Source organism: Bombus vancouverensis, chromosome 1, assembly GCF_051014615.1.
Source record: "Bombus vancouverensis nearcticus chromosome 1, iyBomVanc1_principal, whole genome shotgun sequence".
Classification (NCBI taxonomy): Eukaryota; Metazoa; Arthropoda; class Insecta; order Hymenoptera; family Apidae; genus Bombus; species Bombus vancouverensis.
This window is the reverse complement of record NC_134911.1, coordinates 6578625-6600200: the sequence shown is the minus strand read 5'-3', so window position 1 is coordinate 6600200 and position 21576 is coordinate 6578625. Positions and strand designations below refer to the sequence as shown.

The 21576-nt window shown below is 39.6% G+C and overlaps 1 protein-coding gene and 1 long non-coding RNA gene across 6 annotated transcripts in view; one reads left to right on the top strand and one right to left on the bottom strand.

The window, feature by feature from the left end:
- Positions 1-21576, top strand: part of sog (chordin short gastrulation) — a 101103-nt gene that overhangs the window by 34062 nt on the left and 45465 nt on the right. The window lies entirely within an intron of this gene.
- On the bottom strand, positions 17666-20316 carry LOC117160599 (uncharacterized). Its single transcript, XR_013061830.1, has 6 exons — positions 19281-20316; positions 18854-19184; positions 18531-18762; positions 18246-18397; positions 17974-18168; positions 17666-17882 (listed from the first exon to the last, which is right to left on the bottom strand). It is a non-coding gene; the product is annotated as an uncharacterized LOC117160599 (long non-coding RNA).

The following is a 21576-nucleotide window of genomic DNA, read 5'->3' as shown; positions in this document are numbered from 1 at the left end:
GAGTTGGAATAAAGGTCGCGTGAAATGCATGGGCGGTCACTTGATTCGTCTAGCGACGCGTCTGGGATATTTTTTGCCCCACGATATTCTCGGTACCGTATTTCATTTTTACCGATGTGACGTACACTACACATTCTAGAATGGTTTCGCGTTGAACGCACTCCGTCTCTCTCTTCCACTTCGCTCAACGGTCACTTTAACTCGATGGCTGTCACGGCTTTTATTTTTGTTCTCGCCATTGATGTAAATCACGCGTCTCTTTCAGTTTTAAAATTAATATCGAATTTTAACCCATCCATATTTCTCGCCGTTTCTGTTCCATCAGAAATTTTTTATTTTGCTAGATTGGCACGTGTATAAATATTTGGATACTTCATACCATTGGAATATTACATCCTTGAATTACGTAATACGTCATTTAGATTCTATCTTACTTTGTTTTGACTTTGTAAAAGCGGCTCTGTATCAATTGAATTGATTTTATCAAGAAGTCAATGAAATTTAAAGTATTTGTAATTACTACACTCTTGCATTCGTACATTCAGTATTCAGAAGTCCGGCCAGACTAATTAAAATATTTGCTACGTTATTTCGCAAGCCTTAATCAATTTTCCACTTCATATTTTACTTTCCTTTTATTGTAATTAAATTCTAACTTACATATCAAAAACAATTAAAAACAAAAGTACGTGTTATAATTTGCTATAGTACCTACATTTAATACAATAGAATTTCACTAAATTTAGTGTATTCATTACGATCTTGTGATGAAATAATTAAAAAATAATAATTAATAATTGAAAAATATTGCATTGAGGCATGGAGCAATTAACGCGAGAGATAGGAAACTGAATGCATGGTTTCTACTTTCAACGGATTCGTTTGTCTTTCCCCGTAGTGCGTATCAGAGCTCATATGGTAGCTAGTGTTAATCACGCTATTCCACATCGCGCGGTTAATCGCATGACAAATATATAGACATCTACATATATTCGCTTGGCTCGAGTCGAAGAATTTATATAGGGAGGAATGCGCGAGACTCAGCACACCTCAAAGGATCATACGTCGAGTCACGTGTGTTTTGCCGGGACGTGCCTCTCGATTTATGAATAGGTTTCTCTTTGCATTCGGTACCGGCACGTGAACGCTTTGAAGAAGTGTGAAAATAAAAGAGACGCCTCCTCCGGATGAAGACTCGTGATTCCGTGCAACTGTTGCTGCTGAGAAAATAGTTCGCTTTTCGTATAATCCAAAATAACTTGCCCGAGTCAAAGTTGCAGTTTAAATCAGAATACCGGAACCGAATTTGTACGCTTACGAATTGTAACGTTGCTAATAAATTTGGCACTAAAATTTCAACTAAGCGGGATGTGATTGTTTGACGTTTTGCGATAAACATATTATTTACTCAAGTTGGAGATAATACGAGTTAGGTACTTTGGAGGATCTTCTTCAAAGAAACTCTGAAATTTTTTGATATCAACTTTTGCACGTGTATTTATTAATGTTCGAAGAATATTCATCATTTTTTTCGTCTGAATACAATAAAAATTATATGAATTACATATCACGTAGAATTAAAAAAAAAATAGTTGATATGATTTCAATGATTCTGCTTATATAGGTTATCTAATTAAGAAAAAAAAAGAAACTGGTATAGCGTAAGTATACCGATTCATTGAGTTGTCATTGCAACGCACGAATCACCAAGCGAATTGTTTGCTATAGAAAGTGAGGTTGTTTGCAAGAGAGCGGCGATATGATAAATACAAGTGTCGCGCGATGTTTTGACTTGCCCGAATACTTCGGAAACACGATATCTCGCGCTTGTTTATTTTAAGAAATCCGTCTCCGCGATCCGTGCACGCGTCTCCTAAGCTTGAAAACTGGATGGATTTCTCACGCGGCAATCGAACGCTCGTTGCACCCCGAATCAGCTGGTAATATCGAAGCTTTTGCTAGATTCGCATGTAGATCTCTCGGTTGCGCGTTGCAGTCGGTAATTTTCGCTTTTTCATCCTCACAGAACCGATTTCTCTAAGAGCTAAGATAGTCAGTCGTTACTGACTCTCTTCCTCTCTCTTTTTCTCTCTCGTGCAAGAAAGGCTGCATTGCCGAGGAGAGGACCGTGTATATTTAGACGGGCTGCAGACACAAAACGACTTACCACCACCTCCGCGAGTGGTTTCTTCGTTCAACCGCTTGCTTTTGCGAGCAGTCTTCGTCGCGCGTGCAAGTTGTTCGCGTTTTTTCCGCGTTTTATTTCCCACCGCTTCGGCAATCGCGTTCAACGAGCCGTACCGCGTCAAATCGCGCTGCGACGAATCCCTCGCGTGTTTCGTTCTTCCCCTTCGATCCTCCTTCCTTCCTCCTTCAGTTTACCGACGATCTCACAAGAAGTTCGCATTGGAAATACGTCGGTAAAAAAAGAACCAACAGTTATCGATGCCTAGTCGATAATTTTTTATTGAACGAATTACTCTACGTCTATAGGAGTAGTAAACGCTGCAAGTTAAAAATTGAGATTAATGGATTGAAAAGGAATGCATTGCCAACGAGATTAATGCATTTCTGGTTCGAGGTTTTCGAGTCCAGTTTGAAAATGCAGGCAAAGTAAAGAGACCTATTTTCTTTTCTTTTTTTTCTTGTACGTGTATGTTAAACAGTTGATCGTAGATTGTTACGCGTGGTAGATAATCTAGAGTAAATAGAATTACGCAAGTGTTGCGTCGATGAAAGTGAGATTCGAGAAGCGGGCCTCTAACCGCTCATTAAGACGCGAGCATAATGCTATCTGATTGATGATTGAATCATATCGACCGGACAGGGCACGGCAGGATACACAAAATAGCTTGCCCGCTCCTATTACCTATCGAACGCTACTTAGGTGTGGTTTTGCACCCAACGCATTCCATCATGCCGGTATCAGTTTTGGCATTAACGCTTTCAATAATAATCAACGTCAGTCTTGCGTGAGTTAGTTTCCACTCGCGGTTGCTAATATGTTATACCAAAGGCAATCAGCATTACGGTAAATTAACTAGGAATTTAAATCGTTCGCGCTACTATCGTTGAAATAATTCCTGGAATTATTTAAACATGTACTCTGGTAATTGCTACCAGAATAGGAACCCCCCTGAACAATGTGCAACAATATGTAACTGGCATTTCTTATTCTCGGGCCACATCATTTGGTAGAGAGATAATATTGCAATTTGCGAGCGAGCCAGTTTATTCACTGGCAACTCGTTGTTGTGACATATGATGACACACGATGACGATGCAGTATCTCGTGGTCCATCGGCAATCGCGTCATTCATCTTCGCTAATAGTTGGCGAATAGCACCAATTTTAATTCGCACGCGACCCGTTAAAGTGACCGTTAAACACCCGTGTTATTATCCTTTTGACCGACAGAGGCGCTGACTTGCGAAATTATTCGATCAAGCATCTTGGTCAACAAAGTTAATGATAATTCTTATGTTTTTTGTCACGTGTATATTTTTTAGCATCGAATTTATGCAATCTCACGGAGCATGCGCGAACATCTGTATTTTTTGTCTTTCGCTTACCGGTTAGTGAGCAAAAGGTGTAAAAATGTTTGTGTGAAGAAAGGTAGCAAAGCAAAAAGAGAAGAATTGGATAAGGGAGGCAATTTGTTCAGACTTCATGAATCTGCAATTATTTATTTGTCATTTATTCGTCGATTTTAGTCTTTTACACTGTTTGCGTACAAGGTCACCAAATGTATCTAAATTCTATAAATCTATATATATATATTCAGGTTGGAATTAAGGTTTTAAGGTTTAAGGTTTGGAATTTTGGGCGTTCGATGAACCTTCACTCAAATTTACCATCGCGGATATAGCTGATGTTTATTGGTACAAATGTGGGCACTACAAGAGGCTATAAGTAATAGCGGCGGTAGGATGGTCGAGATATTGATGACAACGAATTCAGGTTCGATAACGAATCCACGGTCCACGGGGTGACGAATGCGATGTGATACACGTATAACTTCACGTACAAGTCAAATTTATCTGCATGAACTCCCCCAAAACTCCAAGTGGAACTGCCCTTCACCTCGAGCCTAAACCCATCGTCATAAACCTTAAGTGCCCGTATAACTATTTCTTCGTTTATTGTTTAAATGTCGTTGTCGTAAACATCTGGATTATTGGGTTTTTCCGAACATTCTAAAGAAAGGTCCCGATGTCCTTTCATCTCCGACATATACATGAATGAATGCAAAAATGAATTGCAGATGTTTTTTCTTTCGAGTGAAAATCTGTCGCGTCGGTCGATGAAAACGATTACGAAGAGACACGACGGGTAAAACAATGCGCATGCGCGATACATCGAGTCGCACGCATGCGCAGTCATACGCGCCACATAGGGGTTACATTTTATGTACGTATGGACCGTGTACAATTTTTGTCAACGCATGTAATATAATATGTACATTCATTTCGTTTGGTGAGTGAAATTGAGTGTAGGAAGCTCACTCTTGGAGTGAAATCGATCGTATCTACAAATAAGGAAATGAGAGTAATGTAAGTACATACTCGGTTTCTTGTTCATTTCATGCCACAGAGAACAAGGTTATATTTATCGAAGGTTTGATTATTGAATAATTAGTTAGGGGTCAGACAGAGCACGCCCATGCACTACAGCATGCGTATAGCTGAGATGACAAGTAAATAGACATGTAAAGCAACAGATGAATCTAATTACGAGTCGAGACGACAATGACGCCGACGGTTAACTGTTTGACATTGTATGCAGATACATGCGAAAGTATCGTACGCGGTCGTGTAAGGAAAGAATGTGTTAATTTCGTCTAAATGCCGGGATAAAATTCGCTCTTAGTGCACGAGAGCGACGTCTGTCGGCAATGCGGTCGGTGAAATTGCGGACAGCGTCTTTGTCATCGTGTTTTATATTCAACGGCAACGAGACCAGGCATGAACTGATATTCACGGATGATCGTGTCGAGGCACATTGTAACCAAATGAAACAATGTAAATTGTAGGCTTTAATCCCATGTGAGTTATTGATGATCATTTATTATGTAGGCGACCGTCTCGTATTTAGTATTGCTATAGCACGGAAAAATGACCAGCGTCACTAGGTGTAATCTACCTTTCGTACTGTGTGATTTCGATTGATAGAAAGGAACGTATAATACGTATCGTGGTTCGGATATCATTGCACTATGAAAGATGTGTACACTCCTGTTCATATGTATTAGGGCAGCTGCTGGTTTGATATGAAAGATGATGATTAGTTTAAATCGTCAAGGAAACGATTAATTGATTAATCGATCAGAATTTTGCATTCACGAAAATTTATGATCCAATGTGTACATAAAAATTTTTATTCAAATCAATTATGAGAGGTCTGATGGATATAGTGAGTATAGAGAACATATTCAAGTTTGGTGAATGAGTAATTCCGGTGCAAACATTGGTCAACAATTATCAGTCTGCCTCAAGGTCTTCGCCTTTCTCTGCGTGATCGTCGGACGCGTCTGGATGTGGTGAATGAGAGAGAAATCGTGAAACGCGCTGTATTAACAGCAGATGGGTGTGAAAAATAGGTCTTGTTTACTTAAGTAGTTTAACATGCGACCAGCGTCCGAGGTTGCAGCTTCCCCTTGTTCTTCCTCTTTCTGTCTCCGTTACTGAATCACTCAGGGACAGGTTTCTTTGACAAAAATCAGTTTGAAAATTCCTCCTTAAATATTTAACCATGAAAAATATAATTATTAAATTTATTATAAGTTATAAGTTACAAGGAAACTCTTACATTTTAGTCTACAACTGTGTGAACATGATCTAAGGGAACTTGCTCCTAGATACTCCTTATATTATATTGTATAAGTCACAAACTATGTATGCAGATAGGTCCCTAATTTTCTCACCATAGAATGGATCGAATGCACGGTTTGACTGGTAAAAGCATAGCATAAAATATGAAACGCATGTCTCAAATTGAGGTCCTCCGGCGCTAAACAGTAATCCAATTTAATGCACCATGATTTCGTTTTATTATTTGGCGTACATTCTATGTGTGACAACCAAAGCATCGTTGACACAACAGAACATGACCAGCGATAAATTACGATTTAAGTCGCAAGGAATCGAATTTCTCAATCGCTTTTGAAGTTGAACCGGTCATAGTCAATTTCGGTGCTAGGGAATTCTAGGGAAAACGCGCTAAGGGTGGCATATGGTTAGGAGGTGCTAAAAGTCCAACGAAAAAGCAATGGACATAATATTTACTGCATCGTAGGTGACACTTTGCCCTCCCACCTGCAAAGGATTCTGTCAAGTTCCTGGAAGGCTCGTGCTTCTGGCGTTACGAACACACGCACAAAGAGTTGCTAGCGTGCGGTTTGTTTATATTGATAACTAGACCGTTACATTAGCCTGTCTACGTATTGGACAGTTTTTTTGGTCCGTCGTTTGCTGTTGAAACGGTCGTCCGCTGCGACGGAATTTTATTGTAGAAACACGATGCCGTTAAGCGGTTTACTTTTTTTCTTTTTCTTCCAATTTTTTAAACCAGTACGAATTTGTAGAACCTGCGCAGACTTTTTACGAAACCGGCTCGTAAATAAATAGATGTACGTGCAGCAATCTATGGTTGCATAATTTCGCGTGATTCGAATTATTCCCGAAGCGTGGAAATTTCAGCGTGACAGGGTGCGCTATAGGGGATTTCGCCTAGTGGAATACAAAGTGGTACCATTACATTTCTACATACTACTTTGTTCCTTCCCAGCTGTATTACCATAATCATCGACGCATGGATACATTGCTACACAAATACTTGGGTTTTGTTTGTTTAAAGCGGTATCTTCATGAAAGTCACGTCATTCCTTTCCGAATACCCCATACCAGGAGCGAAATCGTCCCGTGTATCGTTCCTTTTCTTTTATACTCGTTTACACGCGGTTCGAACGTAACGTTTTTATCCTTTCCGTCGAGAGCAGTTTACCGATCGTACGATCGGGATTCTGAAAAAAAGGCTTCACCGGCTTTCCGTTTCTCTGCTTGGTGTTCGTCGTGTTTCTGTAACAAGTCACGGGAGAAAAAAAACAAAGTATACATCGCCATCGACGTGACTTCCAAATGGAGGGGGAGAGTAGGGGAAGTATCGAAAGCAAGACGAGAAGTCTCGATGCGATTGGATCGTGTGAACCAGCCACTCTCGATTGCCTCTTTCATTCTTCCTTCCCCTTCGCCCCTTTTGGTCCGATGTGTCTCGCCTTTTTTTCATCCTCTTTTTATCCTTTTTGTCCCCTGCTTACATTGCAACGCTCGCCGCATTTCGTGGCACTTACACCTTCTCGACTCTGTGAACGTTGCCGGTGAATTCAGCGATTTCTAAACGGCCATTCTTTATTTTACTCCATCTTCTGTATACCTGTGTTAGCTTAAAAATTGTTTGCGCTATGATGAAACCATGATATTATTCCAACTATTGATTTTTTATTTCGCTTGAAGTATTAAATTAATTTGTAAATAATTTGATTTTTTTAATATGTACATCGCGCATATAGTTGCCAGAATATAGTATACCACTTTTCTTTTAAATTCTCTGATCTCATCATCCCTTACCCAAGTTTCAGTCTGTGATATTTTGCTATCAGAAAGACCACATTAAACTGGATAACTTGATATAACACATTTGAATCGTACAATATGGCCAGTATTAATCAACCACTGCTTAATAAAACTATACAATAGCTGTTGCGAATTTTTAGGTCAATTCATTAAAATATACATATATATTAAGCAACGAGTTACATCTGTCTTATACGCATGCGCAATAATCCAGTATCCAAATTCGAATCCCGTAACCACAGGTACGGAAAGAAACCATATTCCATCGCGGCGACCTATTTTTTTCACGAAGGACCCCAGTTCCCGGTTGTACCGTGACATTTGCCGTTCCCCGTTGTTTTATTCGTAGGTGCACGCCGCGTACGTGCCTGGCGGGTTTTAAAGCGACGGCCACGAGCCAAGGTGAAAATGCACCGGCATGCGAACCCCAGTCGAAAGTTTATATCCTGAACGTTAAGTGGGTGTATTACGTGAGTCGAATACGAGCGTCATGGATGATTTACAGAGATGAATCCCGTTTGATGGAAGACACTAGGCTGCGCAAGGAGGCTTCTCGATCGTCGCTGGGTTGGCGCCTGCCAAGTCAGCGGCGCGCGCAACCTAGCCTTCATAGTTCCCACGTGCTCCATAAGTCCGGTTCTCACGGGAAACCCGTGGAATCTGGAGGCGATCTGTCGCGCTCGCGATTCTGCGATTACGATTTACCGACGCGTCTCCCCCATCGTTAATTCGTTGTTATTAGACCGTTCAAAGGCGGTTCAAAAGGAATCATCGCCAGATCCTACCTCTTTTTTTCACGTTCTCGCGCGCGTGAAACCGGTTACAGATTTTATTCACGGGATCCCGTGATTTATTACCGATACCCTTACGGGAGAAGCAACAGATCTGACTGTAAAAATCCGATTTTTTGCTTACCTCGACTATATCGACGCTTCGAGATTTTGCGATTTTTTTTTCAAATCTTCTCCCGTAGCTTGTGTCCTCGTGTAAATTGAACCGTTTTGAATTATTCAAACGGCCCGATAAGCATCGTGGTATTCTAGGTCGGTAATATGGGATTTCTGGTTTTCGAATTTCGTAAAGGTGACCGTTACGAAATACGCCGAGAATCGTGCGTAAGGGAATCGTTTAAACACTTCCACTTGTTGCATCATTCGAACGATGTTTTCCGAGTTCTCTGTCGCGCGTTGTAGTTTTCCGAAGCAGAATCGTGACACATGGTTAAATCACGTTCAAAATCATAGTTTCTTGGTAGGCCTTAATGATCAAAGCCATGTTATCGGAACCTGCTGAATGTTACTCAAATGAGCGGCTGCTTCGGATTGGCTGTTAGTTATCTTTCATCTGCAACGAGATCACCAGAACTCTGAGCAAACAGGCTTCCTTAGAACCTTGAGAGCGAAGCCTGCAGCGATGTGCTTTCCCGTGGAATTCTGCGTAACTTTGTTAATACATGACTGAGCGCTGGTGCACGGATCGCCTGGAATTCGTTCTGCGATTTTTCCACCAGGAAAAATACCAGAAAATATCGCACCATTATTTGTCACGTTCACCAATATTTTCTATAGTACACAAATTTGCACAAGATAGTAGACTATCGGATCGAATGTTTCTATATTAATTAAGCTAAGGAATTTTGAACTAAAAATTTTGAACTATTAGGTAGTTTCTAAAACTAGAACTCTCAAATTTTTAAACTTTCTAACTTAAAGTTTCTATATTAATTAAGCTAAGAAATTTTGAACTAAAAATTTTGAACTATCAGGTAGTTTCTAAAACTAGAATTCTCAAATTTTTAAACTTTCTAACTTAAAGTTTCTATATTAATTAAGCTAAGGAATTTTGAACTAAAAATTTTGAACTATCAGGTAGTTTCTAAAACTAGAATTCTCAAATTTTTAAACTTTCTAACTTAAAGTTTCTATATTAATTAAGCTAAGAAATTTTGAACTAAAAATTTTGAACTATTAGGTAGTTTCTAAAACTAGAACTGTCAAATTTTTAAACTTTCTAACTTAAAGTTTCTATATTAATTAAGCTAAGGAATTTTGAACTAAAAATTTTGAACTATTAGGTAGTTTCTAAAACTAGAACTCTCAAATTTTTAAACTTTCTAACTTAAAGTTTCTATATTAATTAAGCTAAGAAACTTTGAACTAAAAATTTTGAACTATTAGGTAGTTTCTAAAACTAGAACTGTCAAATTTTTAAACTTTACAATTTTCTAATTTCAAACTTTCGAACGTTAAATTTCCACATTTCTCAAACATCAAGCGTCAAATTTTTATATTTCAAATTATCAGATCTTCGAATCTGTCAATTTCAAATACTCGTATAGAAAAACCTATAATCTTCCATAACTATAAATCTCAGAGTAAAATTACATAATCCAAGACGCGGATGAGAATTTGTGAAAAGTTTGTTCAGAAAAGCGGCGAACCGTCCAGAGACGAATCCTTCGGCGGAATTTCTCGCAGCTTCTTCTAATTCTCGGTAGCAATCGATTGCCGTTCCAATTCAATTGGATGAACGTTCTTCAGGCCGCGGAGCGGAATGTATTATTCATCGTCGCGTTTCCCAGCGCGTCTGCCTTCGCGCCGTTGAACCTACTACAGAAACAGGAGGAAAACTACTATTACCACTACATAGCCGCCGTTGTGCATCGCCCAATGATTTCTTGTCATCTCGCAGACGTGGTGTTTCCTACTGTGAAACGAATTCAGAGTAATTTTCCCCGACGCCTCAAGGCGTTGTTTTTCCACTGGCGGGAAAAAAGTTCTACCCACTGAACGTTGTCACATTAACCCAATATCTATCCGCCACGTAGCAATAAGCTTATGCCGAGTCTGCAACTGGAACGATTATGTGTCATTACCACGTGTTTTTTTTCCCCCCTCGTACATATTCTTTTTCTTTTTGCCTCTTTCCGCTGTACAAATTGACAGTTGATTAATAGACACTTTGGTGTTAACAGCTAGAAATTCGAGTAATTCCATGTTTTCATAACGGTTAGTAATGATGTACGGTAGCACTCATATTTATTTCATTCGATAGAACGGGTATTGGTTTAGCGCAGTCGTATAATTTGATTTGTCGAATGTGTCTATTAATACCAAAGCGGCATGGAATTATAAAGTATGGCAGAATTTATTCATACGCTATTCCGTTCTTTCCGTTTAAATTGCAAATATCGATTCCTTTTATTACGGTCTATCAAACACGACGTTTACTAATTACTCATATTTTATCATGGCGTACATTGTTGAACAATCTCAACGAATCGCGATAGAGAGATTTGCTTCGTTTCTTAGTTATTTATTTGTCTCTTTTATTCCCTAGATACGTATATAGATATAGTACTATACTACTGTATAGATATAGTATATAGATATAGATTAACTAACCTATGTTATAACAGTCTCATATAGACTAGAATGTGGGATACATAGTCGAGCAGCAATAAAACATATTCCTCCACTAACCTATATGATATGCAGCACAAAATACCCATGATATTATCGACCGAGTTTCGGTTGTCTTCAAAGTATGTTGTTTGTTGTGGATTCGCATGAAACTGGATAAACTTTGGTGAGATCTTCTGGTCTGAGTCAGGCACCGATTTTAGCTCGTGTATCAGCATCCCTCGGACGAGATATGGTGGCCTGCATGAACACCGAACAAATGAAACGGGGGAGTGGACGGTGGAAAAGCGACTCAATCGGTCAGTTTTCTTGGCTCGAGAATTGACACGTGCCAGCGTGAGCTTGACAGCAGTACGAATGAGCCACTCGCCGACAGCGGATCACCCGTTGGACAGATTTGATTTAAGTCAGCCTTAAAGCCTGGCGTTCTTCCAATACTGTTAATTCAATACAATGTCCGTGCGTGGCGAACTTTTCATTTCGTCATAGTGAAAACTGCCCAAGAAGAGACGTCAAGACGAATATCTTCTATAATACGCATGCGAAAATTTCACAAAATTTCTGCAAATGTTTCTGTCGTCAAAAATTCGTCGAAGTTTCGATCGGTTTCTTAAACGATAATTTATATAAAAGTCAATTATTTAAAAAGACCGAGTTTTAAGGATTCTAATAATCTAAAGATTTATCTATTTATCTTGGAAGTAAATTTTCCTTACTTCCGCCAAAGATGTTAATTTTGTTTCTGAGACAATAATTGAGATTATGCGAATGGATATGCGAATTATTTAAAAGATTTGGAAGATTTGAATAATCCAGAGATATCGACCTATTCGTTTTAGAGCAAATTTTCGTTCCAGTTTTATGTAAAATCATTTTATTGCAAGGGACACTGAACTTTATTTTAACGACACCCTGTACAATCGGTGAAACTAAGAACGTTCTCCTTTGGCACTTGCAAGTATGCGATAAACTACTGCGTATAGTGTCATCGACGCATTTCCGCGCACGTTATTTAATCCAACGTAGTCTAGCACGTGCAACAAGAATCCTTTTGGCGCCGGAAACGTAAAAGTCGTAAGCTAACTTAATACGTTATCTGTGACAGTCGCAGACTGGCAACGCGAAAAGTGATCTCCACTGGTGTGTCGTAGCGCCGCAGAACTTAAGATATGTTTAGAAAGATCAGTCACATTGGCATGCTAAAAATAGTCACCATAATCTTCTGCTCTTATTTAAATAGATCACTCAGTTCAAAGGTGGTTTCGTTTCAATTTTGTTTCCTTCAAACATCGTTAGATTCGCAACTATGATTCACAGCTACGATAATAGCATTGTGCAGAAGATGTTCACTCGTTTACTTTTTTTCCTTCAAATTAATTCTGTTTGCGTCGATATGGCGATTTACCAATGACCTAAATGTCCCTGTTCAGTCAAAGCCAATCGCTACCAAGACTACTATTTACAGATTACTACATTCTTTATAGTCATTCTCCTGGGACACCTTGTATTCCCTCTATGAAAGCGAAAAACATGCAACGGCAGTATCCACCATTTTTCAAATGTCTACTTAGCCATCCATGCTCTATGTTTGGTATCCTTCCATTTCGGATCGTGTAACCATAACCTATACTAACGCCGGTTCATACTTCATAAATAAATTAAATATCGTGTATCAATAGAAATCAGTGAAAGGACCTTGGCTTAAAGATTCTTAAGATGTCAACTTAAAAATCTCTTTCGATTTCATCCATTCTGCACCCGACATCGCATTCAATAACATTGGCGATCAGCGAGAAATGACGATTCCTCGTACGGTTACTTCGCACATATACCTACATACCAGGCATACGATCAGCCATGCATATAAGTTTGCGAGGCGTAGGTATGCTTATCAGCGCAAACCGATGGTGGGATCGGCCGAAAGGCTTGGCCAATACAAATGCATCGCATTACGCGTGCACTGACTTGAGCTGCAGCCGCAAGGTCGGCATTTCTGACGCGCGCATGACATCACGTAGGCGTGCACGATGGAATATATCGTCTCCGTGTATAATATACCATCGACGCGTTCGTCTATTTACCGCCTCGTACGATTGTTACGTTGCACCCTAGAGTTAGGGTTAAGTTATACGAGTCGGTTGAATATCTGAGCGAAGCTAAGTTAATTTGCCGAATAATTCAGGAAATTTGGCGAGGAAGAATTTTTAAGCGATCTACATTTCCAGACAGACTATTTAACTCGTTATTAGCGACAACTATGTTAGACGATTGAATTTATCGTGTGCTTACATTGTTAGCTTGACGAGGGCATCTATTCGTTAGAGACTCATTGTACTCGTAATTCATTTTGTTGTTTGTTCTATTAGTGCTTAAATACCTCCTCGTTGACGCAATAAGCTTTTCTCTTGTTGAACCTAACGTAAAGGATATTTTCTCGTATCGCCGTTATCGTATTACGTACAGATGGCGTCTTGTTGTATACGACAAATTTGATTACTCTGCGCAAAGTTCAAGATCGAATTTGGAGACGTTGAATCTGTAAATCAAATAACAATATGATTTCTTCCTCTGCTTCGACGTATATCTTGTTCCTGTGGCTCAATTTTTACTGGACAAGACACCTGTATTTTTGACTAAACGGTTCTGGTCCTTTCGAAAGTGGCGCCATCATTCGCCATTTTTCAATAGCGACCGAGTCATCGTTAGATCGGAACGAGATTTGAATTGCGACCTGTAATGCATGAGGTATAGAAATGGAAATCGTGAGTTGTAAGGCTTACAATTAGTTAAGGTCCACTTCGTTGGTACGATGCAAATTATTCGTTCTTGATAGGGCGACACACAATTGACCGTCTCCAAAGCCTGATTGACACTGACAGTCTGCTTGTGGTACGATCTCAATCCATTCGAATATTAATCGTTGCCATTCGAATGGAATAAGGCTTGATTCGCAACGATACTCTGCGGTCCAATCGATTACTCAATACCGTAGGGAGATAAAGCCTGATTTACAATGATGCTCTAGTCACGGACGTGTATAAGCTTGATTCAATATGGTTTGTCGTGCCTTCCCGCCGATCCATAGCGATGATTTACATTCACGATCCGTTCGTGGTGAGGTTATAATCTGAGTATCAAGAGTTGAGAGATTTTCTTCTTTCTTATCGTTTTTTAAAACGAACAAGAATTGTATGGTGTAGCGATACGGTGAATGGATATGGCAGTATAAATCAAACTTAACCTCTTCGTTGCATCCCATCACTCGTGCCCGTACTATTTCTTCTTCTTCTTCTTGTTATGTACGACTTTCTATTTATATTTTCAACAAGATCTGCAGAATAAAAGTATGGCTGGTATAAATATACGACCATAAATTTGAAATACTCTAGTCGGATACTATAGTACTAGATATTAAATTTCTATTATTTTCTAACCTTCGATACTTGCACTATTCTTTTTGAAATAAAAATTATGTTGCCATACTACTTGTAAAAATACATTCTTTCGTGCAGTTTCTCTACGTCATTTGTACCACGCAATTTCATACCCTTAAGCAGTCGCTTTAATCATGCTAACAATTCGTCTGTAACGGAACCCAGTAACGAACAATTGTCGGGCCCTGTTAATTACTTTGCCTCTGAAATAATACGCTAAAAATGGTAACGGGCGCGGTGGTTGCTCGATGGTTTGTGTAACGAATGATAATAATCTCATCGCACAGGAAATTAACAGCGGCGGCGCACGTGTCCGAAAATACAACGCAGCAAAGATAACATCAGAAGAGTAATCACGCCGGTAACCCCGTGCTCGTTTGTTTCCATCAATTTCAGGCGACCGTAGGGTCATCGGAGGTTCACATACCACTTACTCCCCTGAGTCACTTAATAATATCTTTGGTATTTTTACTGACCGACCTCACACGGTAATTCTTCGTTACCGCCGTAGTCATTTGTTGATGGATTTTGCGACGCGTATATGACGGGTCCATCGTCATCTGTTGCTTCGACGTCGAAGAAACAGTGATGGGACTGATACGATACATATCCGTAATGTTCAAGCAATTTGATATTTACAGTAGCTTACGAAAATACACTGTATAAATATACAGTGTGTCTTATATACAGGGTGGTTGGTAACTGATGGTACAAGCTGAAAGGGGGTGATTCTACGCGAAAAAAGAAGTCGAAAATATAGAATACAAGTTTTTCGTTCGAGGCTTTGTTTTCGAGAAAATCGACTTTGAATTTTCGCTCGGTACGCGTGCACTTTATCGCGTCTCGTTATAACGGATCTCACTGTAGATCGTTGTCTCGATGGAAAAATTTAAAAAAAAAATTTTATTCTACATTTTCCACTTCTTTTTTCGCGTAGAATCACCAGTTACTAACTACCCTGTATAACATTAACATTATCACTGTAATCAAATCCGACTATCGTGATTGTATTGGTAAGGTTTAGTCTAGTCCGAACTGACAGACAACTGCTCGCAGACAATCTACATACGTTCTCAGCGAACAATCCGCAGATAAAGGGATACAAAATACAAGCCCAGAGATAAGTAGCTACGTATATGTACATATTGGTCGATTATAGAAGAGGCAATGACTATGGGCAAATTAGATGTGGACCTACAAAATTGCGGACTGTCTTCGATCAGTCTGAAGTAGGCTTTTGAGATAAGTGCGTACGCAGTTCAGTGACTTTCCCAGTTCGGATCATCTGACTCTCCAATCTTTTTTGACGAAATAATGAAAATTTAAGAAATTCAATGTCTTTTCAGTTCAGTCCATTTAATGTTCAAGATTAGTCAAAAGGATCAGAGCCAACAATTTTGTTCGTAAGTTGGTATCGATACGTATCGATGGAGTATATCGGTCCCAACACTACAAACAAAACATAGAAGGGGAAAGGAGAAGTAACGATCCGTTCGTCTTTCCGACTTTTTGCACACAGCGACGCTGCATCGCGCCTGGTTCGCTCGACTCGTGGTCTCTTGTGTGTGTGCGCGCGCGCACGCTCTTACAGTCGCTATAAAGAGAGAGGAACGCGTGACGGCTAAATCCTTCGCGATCATTCGAGTTATTTAACTGTGGCGCGACAGATGTGCGCGGAGGAAAGGAGAAGGCGAGTATGTATTAACAGTGACTTTAAAGCGCGATGAGTGACGAGGCCGGTTTGCGTCCCAACGGGGAAGAAATTATGAGGAATCCCGAGTCGGCGCCCCGCTTTTACGCATCTGGGAGGCCAAGAGTCGTCGGGGCATCTCTCTCTAACTGCGCCTCTGCCTCTCTCTTCTTTCTCTGTCTGCTCGTGACTTCTCTATTTCCCGCCTCCTGCGTGACGCGTTCCTTTTCTGCCTCGACTCGATCGTGGTGCCGTCGCGTGAATGACCGAGTGCCGCGTCTTTGAATTTTTCGCTGCGCACGTACACGACGTGATGGCACACACGATTGAATCCCGACGGGGACCCTCTACAGGGGTTGCGGTATCTTTATGCTAAACATGGAAACGCTACAATCTTGATTTTAATAGTTCTGGAATTGTAATTTATTGAAATTAATTGAAATGAAAACATTGATAAAATTGAAGTTTTAGCGAGATGTTATTAATCTTCAGGCGTTGGAGGTTAGGTCAGTTCTGACGCATGCAGACATTTTACGTTTCATACTTTCTAACCTACTTTTCTTTTGTTCTTGTGTATTATTTTAAAGGCGTGGCGAGGTGCCTTTATGGTACACATAATAAAGTTCGAATCTTGTTTTTCATAGTTTAGATTGTAATTAATGATTGAAATTAAGATGTTGGTAATTGAAGTCCCAGTCGACGTTGGTAATCCTTTTACTAATGTATCAATAGAAATACTTCTTTTCTGATCTCCTTACAAAGAATATATAATGCACTAAAATTAGCGTCAGTTTTACCGTAAATATATACATTTATTGTTTTACTAGCTAATAATATTTTAAAGTATAGTGTTGCTTATGCACAACTGCAGAGAGTGGAAGAGTTGATTGAGGTTAGGATAGATTACTTTACAGAAGGCATTGTTCAACTTCTAAGTTCAAAAGACACTGGTCTTAATAAACTTTTTAAATACAGATTATTTATGATATAAAATAGTGCATTTCGATTACCGTAGAGCAGATGTTATAATTAAAGACAAGACTTTAGCTTAAAATTGGCAAATAATCGATAATTAATTCTGATTATGCAAGAGAACGTTAATGACGTGCGAGACGCGTTTAATTTCAGGGAAGAGAGCATGAAGCAACGTCGACCGAGTAATTTTCGAGTCACGAAACTGGCTTCGCGTTTGCAAGAAATTACGAAGAATTCCCGATCGCACGTTTGATTTGTACATCTGGCAGGCGTTCTATCGCTTCGTTTTGCTTTCCTTGCCGTGCTATTTATTCCTTCCGCCGTCCGGTTAGCTTTTTCTTCGTAGACCTTGCTCCTGCTCTTTCCACAGCTCCTCATTAATTGAATCGCTCAATTTCAACCGCGATTGGCCTGCATTTATCGTCGCGCGTTCACACTCTGATCGACCTACGAACAAGCTCGGATGATTCAGACCTGAAGCATTCGTGAAATCGTTAACAGAATACAGTCACCGGTTCTTCGTTAATTAAATTACTCAATTTGAATCCTGAATTGTGTTTATAACATTTATTATCTATCTTATAATTGGAGGTTGCTTCTGCTCACGTGCGTATGCTCTGAATGACGTCAATTAAGGTGCACACTGTTGCAACTTGTTGCCAAGATTAGATATTGTTTTATATAAAATGAATAATTGAAAATTGATCCTAATTATATCGCATTCCTTTTTCTGAAAGTTATTAATGTATGCTTTTATTATTGAAGAGGTTAGTATATTTTTAAGGACTCATTATTTGTAACTTGGCATACATTCAACTTACTATTAGCGAAGAGAGAGGAACGAGGTTGTTATTAGAATTATTATGTATATAAATTGTGAAAGTAATTCGGGAATAATTCCGTGGTAAGATAGACAGCCTCGGCATTCCGGAAATGTAACCACTCTATTGCGTCCACTGAAAGGGTTAATGGTGCCTCCGCGAGTAACAACTACCAACAGTTGACGTATATATAACCTGTATACATGAAACGGTATGTTAACGTTAACGACTTAATAGTATTAACTTAATAGAATTACCATCTATCAACGTACGTATTGTTGAGATCGAGGTTGCAAGTGCCCTCTAAATATTATACATTTTTTCAGTGAGACTATGGCGAACTGTGTTGTATATATATATATGATGTCTTTCCAAAATTCTTTACAAAACTTATTCAGAAGACACGATAGATGAATTATATATCCTAGAATTTAGTAAAAGCCACTTAAAGAAATTCATTATCAAGAAAATTGACAAATTTTCATTTAGAAATATTTGATAGAACTCGACAACCATATTGTGTAACAGTGCTCCTCCTTAAAAAAATCTCCCCTTACAGAAAAGTAGATTCTAGATTGGTATCGTTTTCTTCTCCCGCTGCATTCCCCAAACCTTATCAGTTATCATGATCGGCGCTTCGCTGGAAATAGTTTTACGGTATAGCACGGTATTCGTTCCTTCCATCTTTCTTCCTTTTTCCTTTTCTTTGTTCCTTATAGCAAGCTCAAAAGCGGATTCCGAGGACATACGTTAGTGTCTGCCGAGTATTCCAGAACAGAGTGTCGGCGCCTAGAAGCCAGAGCATTTATCCATTGGGTCCCACAAAACATGTCTCCGGGTGCGTGCATTATATGAAAGGTACGATATACATAGCACGTACGACAAGTAGTAGGGGTAGTGCAGTGGCCCGTGCCGCCTGAAATACACGGACAACCGACTCTCTGGCACTCGACTCCATTCTGAGTGTGGCAGCACACCGAGCAACTCTCCCCTAACACCCGCGCCTCCTTCCTCACCCCTCTTCTGTTTCGGCCGCTTGCTCTTCAAACGCATCTTCTTGTTGCTCCCTGCACTTCCCCTGTATTGCTCTTCCCTCTTTCGTCTCGTTCCATACTTCTACCTCTTCTGTCTTCGAGAGCTCTTTACACTTCGATAGTGTCCGTGGTTTTCTCGTTCTGCTCTACCGTGATGTTCTCATTGTTTGATAACAGCTGCAATAATCATAATATTGATCATTTTGTATGGTCGACTGTTCGCTTCGTTAAGTTTCTATATTCTTAAGTACCACTAATTAGTTTGTTATTTACCTACGACAATTATTTAAATAGGTACACAGGTAATAATGATGGACACGGAGGTTAGTTATCTCTACTGTCTTAAAGAATAACATTCAACGGTCGATGACTCTTCTTTTGTAATTCTCCTACATGTAAAATATGCAATCGTTTTATGTATCATGAATTTTGTAGAGAGAGACATAGAGCGGCTACAAAAAGTACTTGTACAGCACATTGTCTTTATTATAGCAGTAACATATATATTCTAATTAATTAGTTTCAAGTATATTGAATTTTTCATCATTTAGTAGTACTTTCATATGACTGCAAAAATTTGCTGAACAGCAAAAATGGAATATAGAATCTGATTAAAAACCGCTTTAGTGGAAAATAAGAATCTGTACAAATACTCTTCGTAGTTGCTGCATATTTAAGTTTTGTAATGAACAGATTGCAAAAATTTGATGACACTTTCACTTTCAAGTAGATGCAGCCACAAATGGTCAATTTCCAAACGCGTGATGTCCGAGTGATTCATCTAATATTGTATCTGCAAACTATGAATTATGTGTTGAATGACTTTTTCGTAATTAAACATTTTAAAACACTATATGGTGATACAACCGTTGTTTTCTATCTCATTCTCATCTCCATCAGATCCCGCAGAACTCCGTCGAGCGAAACAGTGAATTACGCGAGCGACATTACTCGTTTGATCGTTTTTTGTCGCCCTCTCGCGGTCGTTTCGTTTTGCCTGTCTCTTCGCCCCTTCTACAATAACGCTCGGTCATATCGAGAGAGACAGACGACCGAGGTTTCGACTAAACGCGAGAGACCCTTGACGAATGGTTTCAACGCTTTCTTACCGCATCGTCGTATTCTTTACGAGATCGTTTCTGGTCGTGCACCGACCGGTTACGTGGCCCCTTCCATTTGGCACGCGTTATTCGCGCGCACGATACACATCATTCGCCTCTTACGCTATCGTGATGTAGATTATTACGAGATTTATCGAGTCTGTGTTTTCAAGTTATAATTTACATGCACTTCCTTTAAAATTATGTTTTGCATTGTTTATGAAAGCTTTAAATATGTAACAACCTCGAGAGTCAAAATAGGACGGTACTATCTATTAGTGGCGATATGTTAAATTTAAATAATTTAAATAAAGGTAATTTGGATCTGATCCTGAACTACGTATGTACATGTGTCTACTGTCAATTTTATCTCTCGTGTAAGAATCAGTGTGTATTCTCGCGAATTGTGCACAAGTTTACGCAAAATGGAAAAAGTGATTTTGTAACGAATATCTGTTCATATACGCACTCGTTTCTTCAAATTGAGAATAGAATATTCAAAATTTTCCTCCAGAAAAGTTTATTTTTTCACGAATCTTCTTATCTTCTTTCTCTTTTCGTCTTTTCTTTTTCGGACGAGAGAAACTCCGATAGCTAGTTGAAAGTTATCACGCAGCCGAGTACAGCGATAGCTGTTCTTTTTGGTTTACTGGAAATATTTTCATCGTGAGGGTTTCGAAGAAGACGGCGAGAAAGCGAGAGCGAATTTAAAATTTCGCCGTGTCTCATTCCGCGAACGAGGGCGAGAACGACGAGCGTCGATGTACGCGACGAGCACCGGATATCGTACGTTAGGTTCGCGATTCTGTGTGCGTGTGAATGCACGGAATCGATGTGATTCACGGCCGATGTGATGCGTGGGTGCAACGAGTACGGTGGTTCGAATGAATAGCAAGTGTATGGTTAAAAAATAAACAGAGTAAGATGAAATGTGAATAATATTTGCTAGTACGTTTATCCTGTACTGATCTGTTATACATCATTCCTAACCTCTATAGATCAACGGTATCTTGTGTTCTAATAAACTGTAAAAAATTCAATTTTCGACTTATACAGAATTTCAATTCGCAACGGCTCAATAAATAACAGGTTGGTAGAATAAAGGTGCGTAAGTGTGTTAGGTTAGGAAGATTGCGTTTCCATGAAACCGGAGACACTCCTCGAGATTAAGTTATCCGAACGCTAGAAATTCTGGAAGCACGCAAGGATCAGCAGAACGCTGCAGTTGCGCGCGCACACCGATTCTTCGTACGGTTCCCGCTCGATTTCTCTTCACGGTTGTGCGTGGAGCGGGTGGTAACGGTGAGTGATCGTGCACGACGGCCGCGATGCCTCTGAGAATCCTTTAATTTCGCGGTTCGTTAGGAAAATCATCATTGAAAACCGACATGACACATTATGTATCTCACTCACGCAGTTCTCAACTGTGCTCATATACGTACAAGTATATGCGAGCTTACGCGCAAACT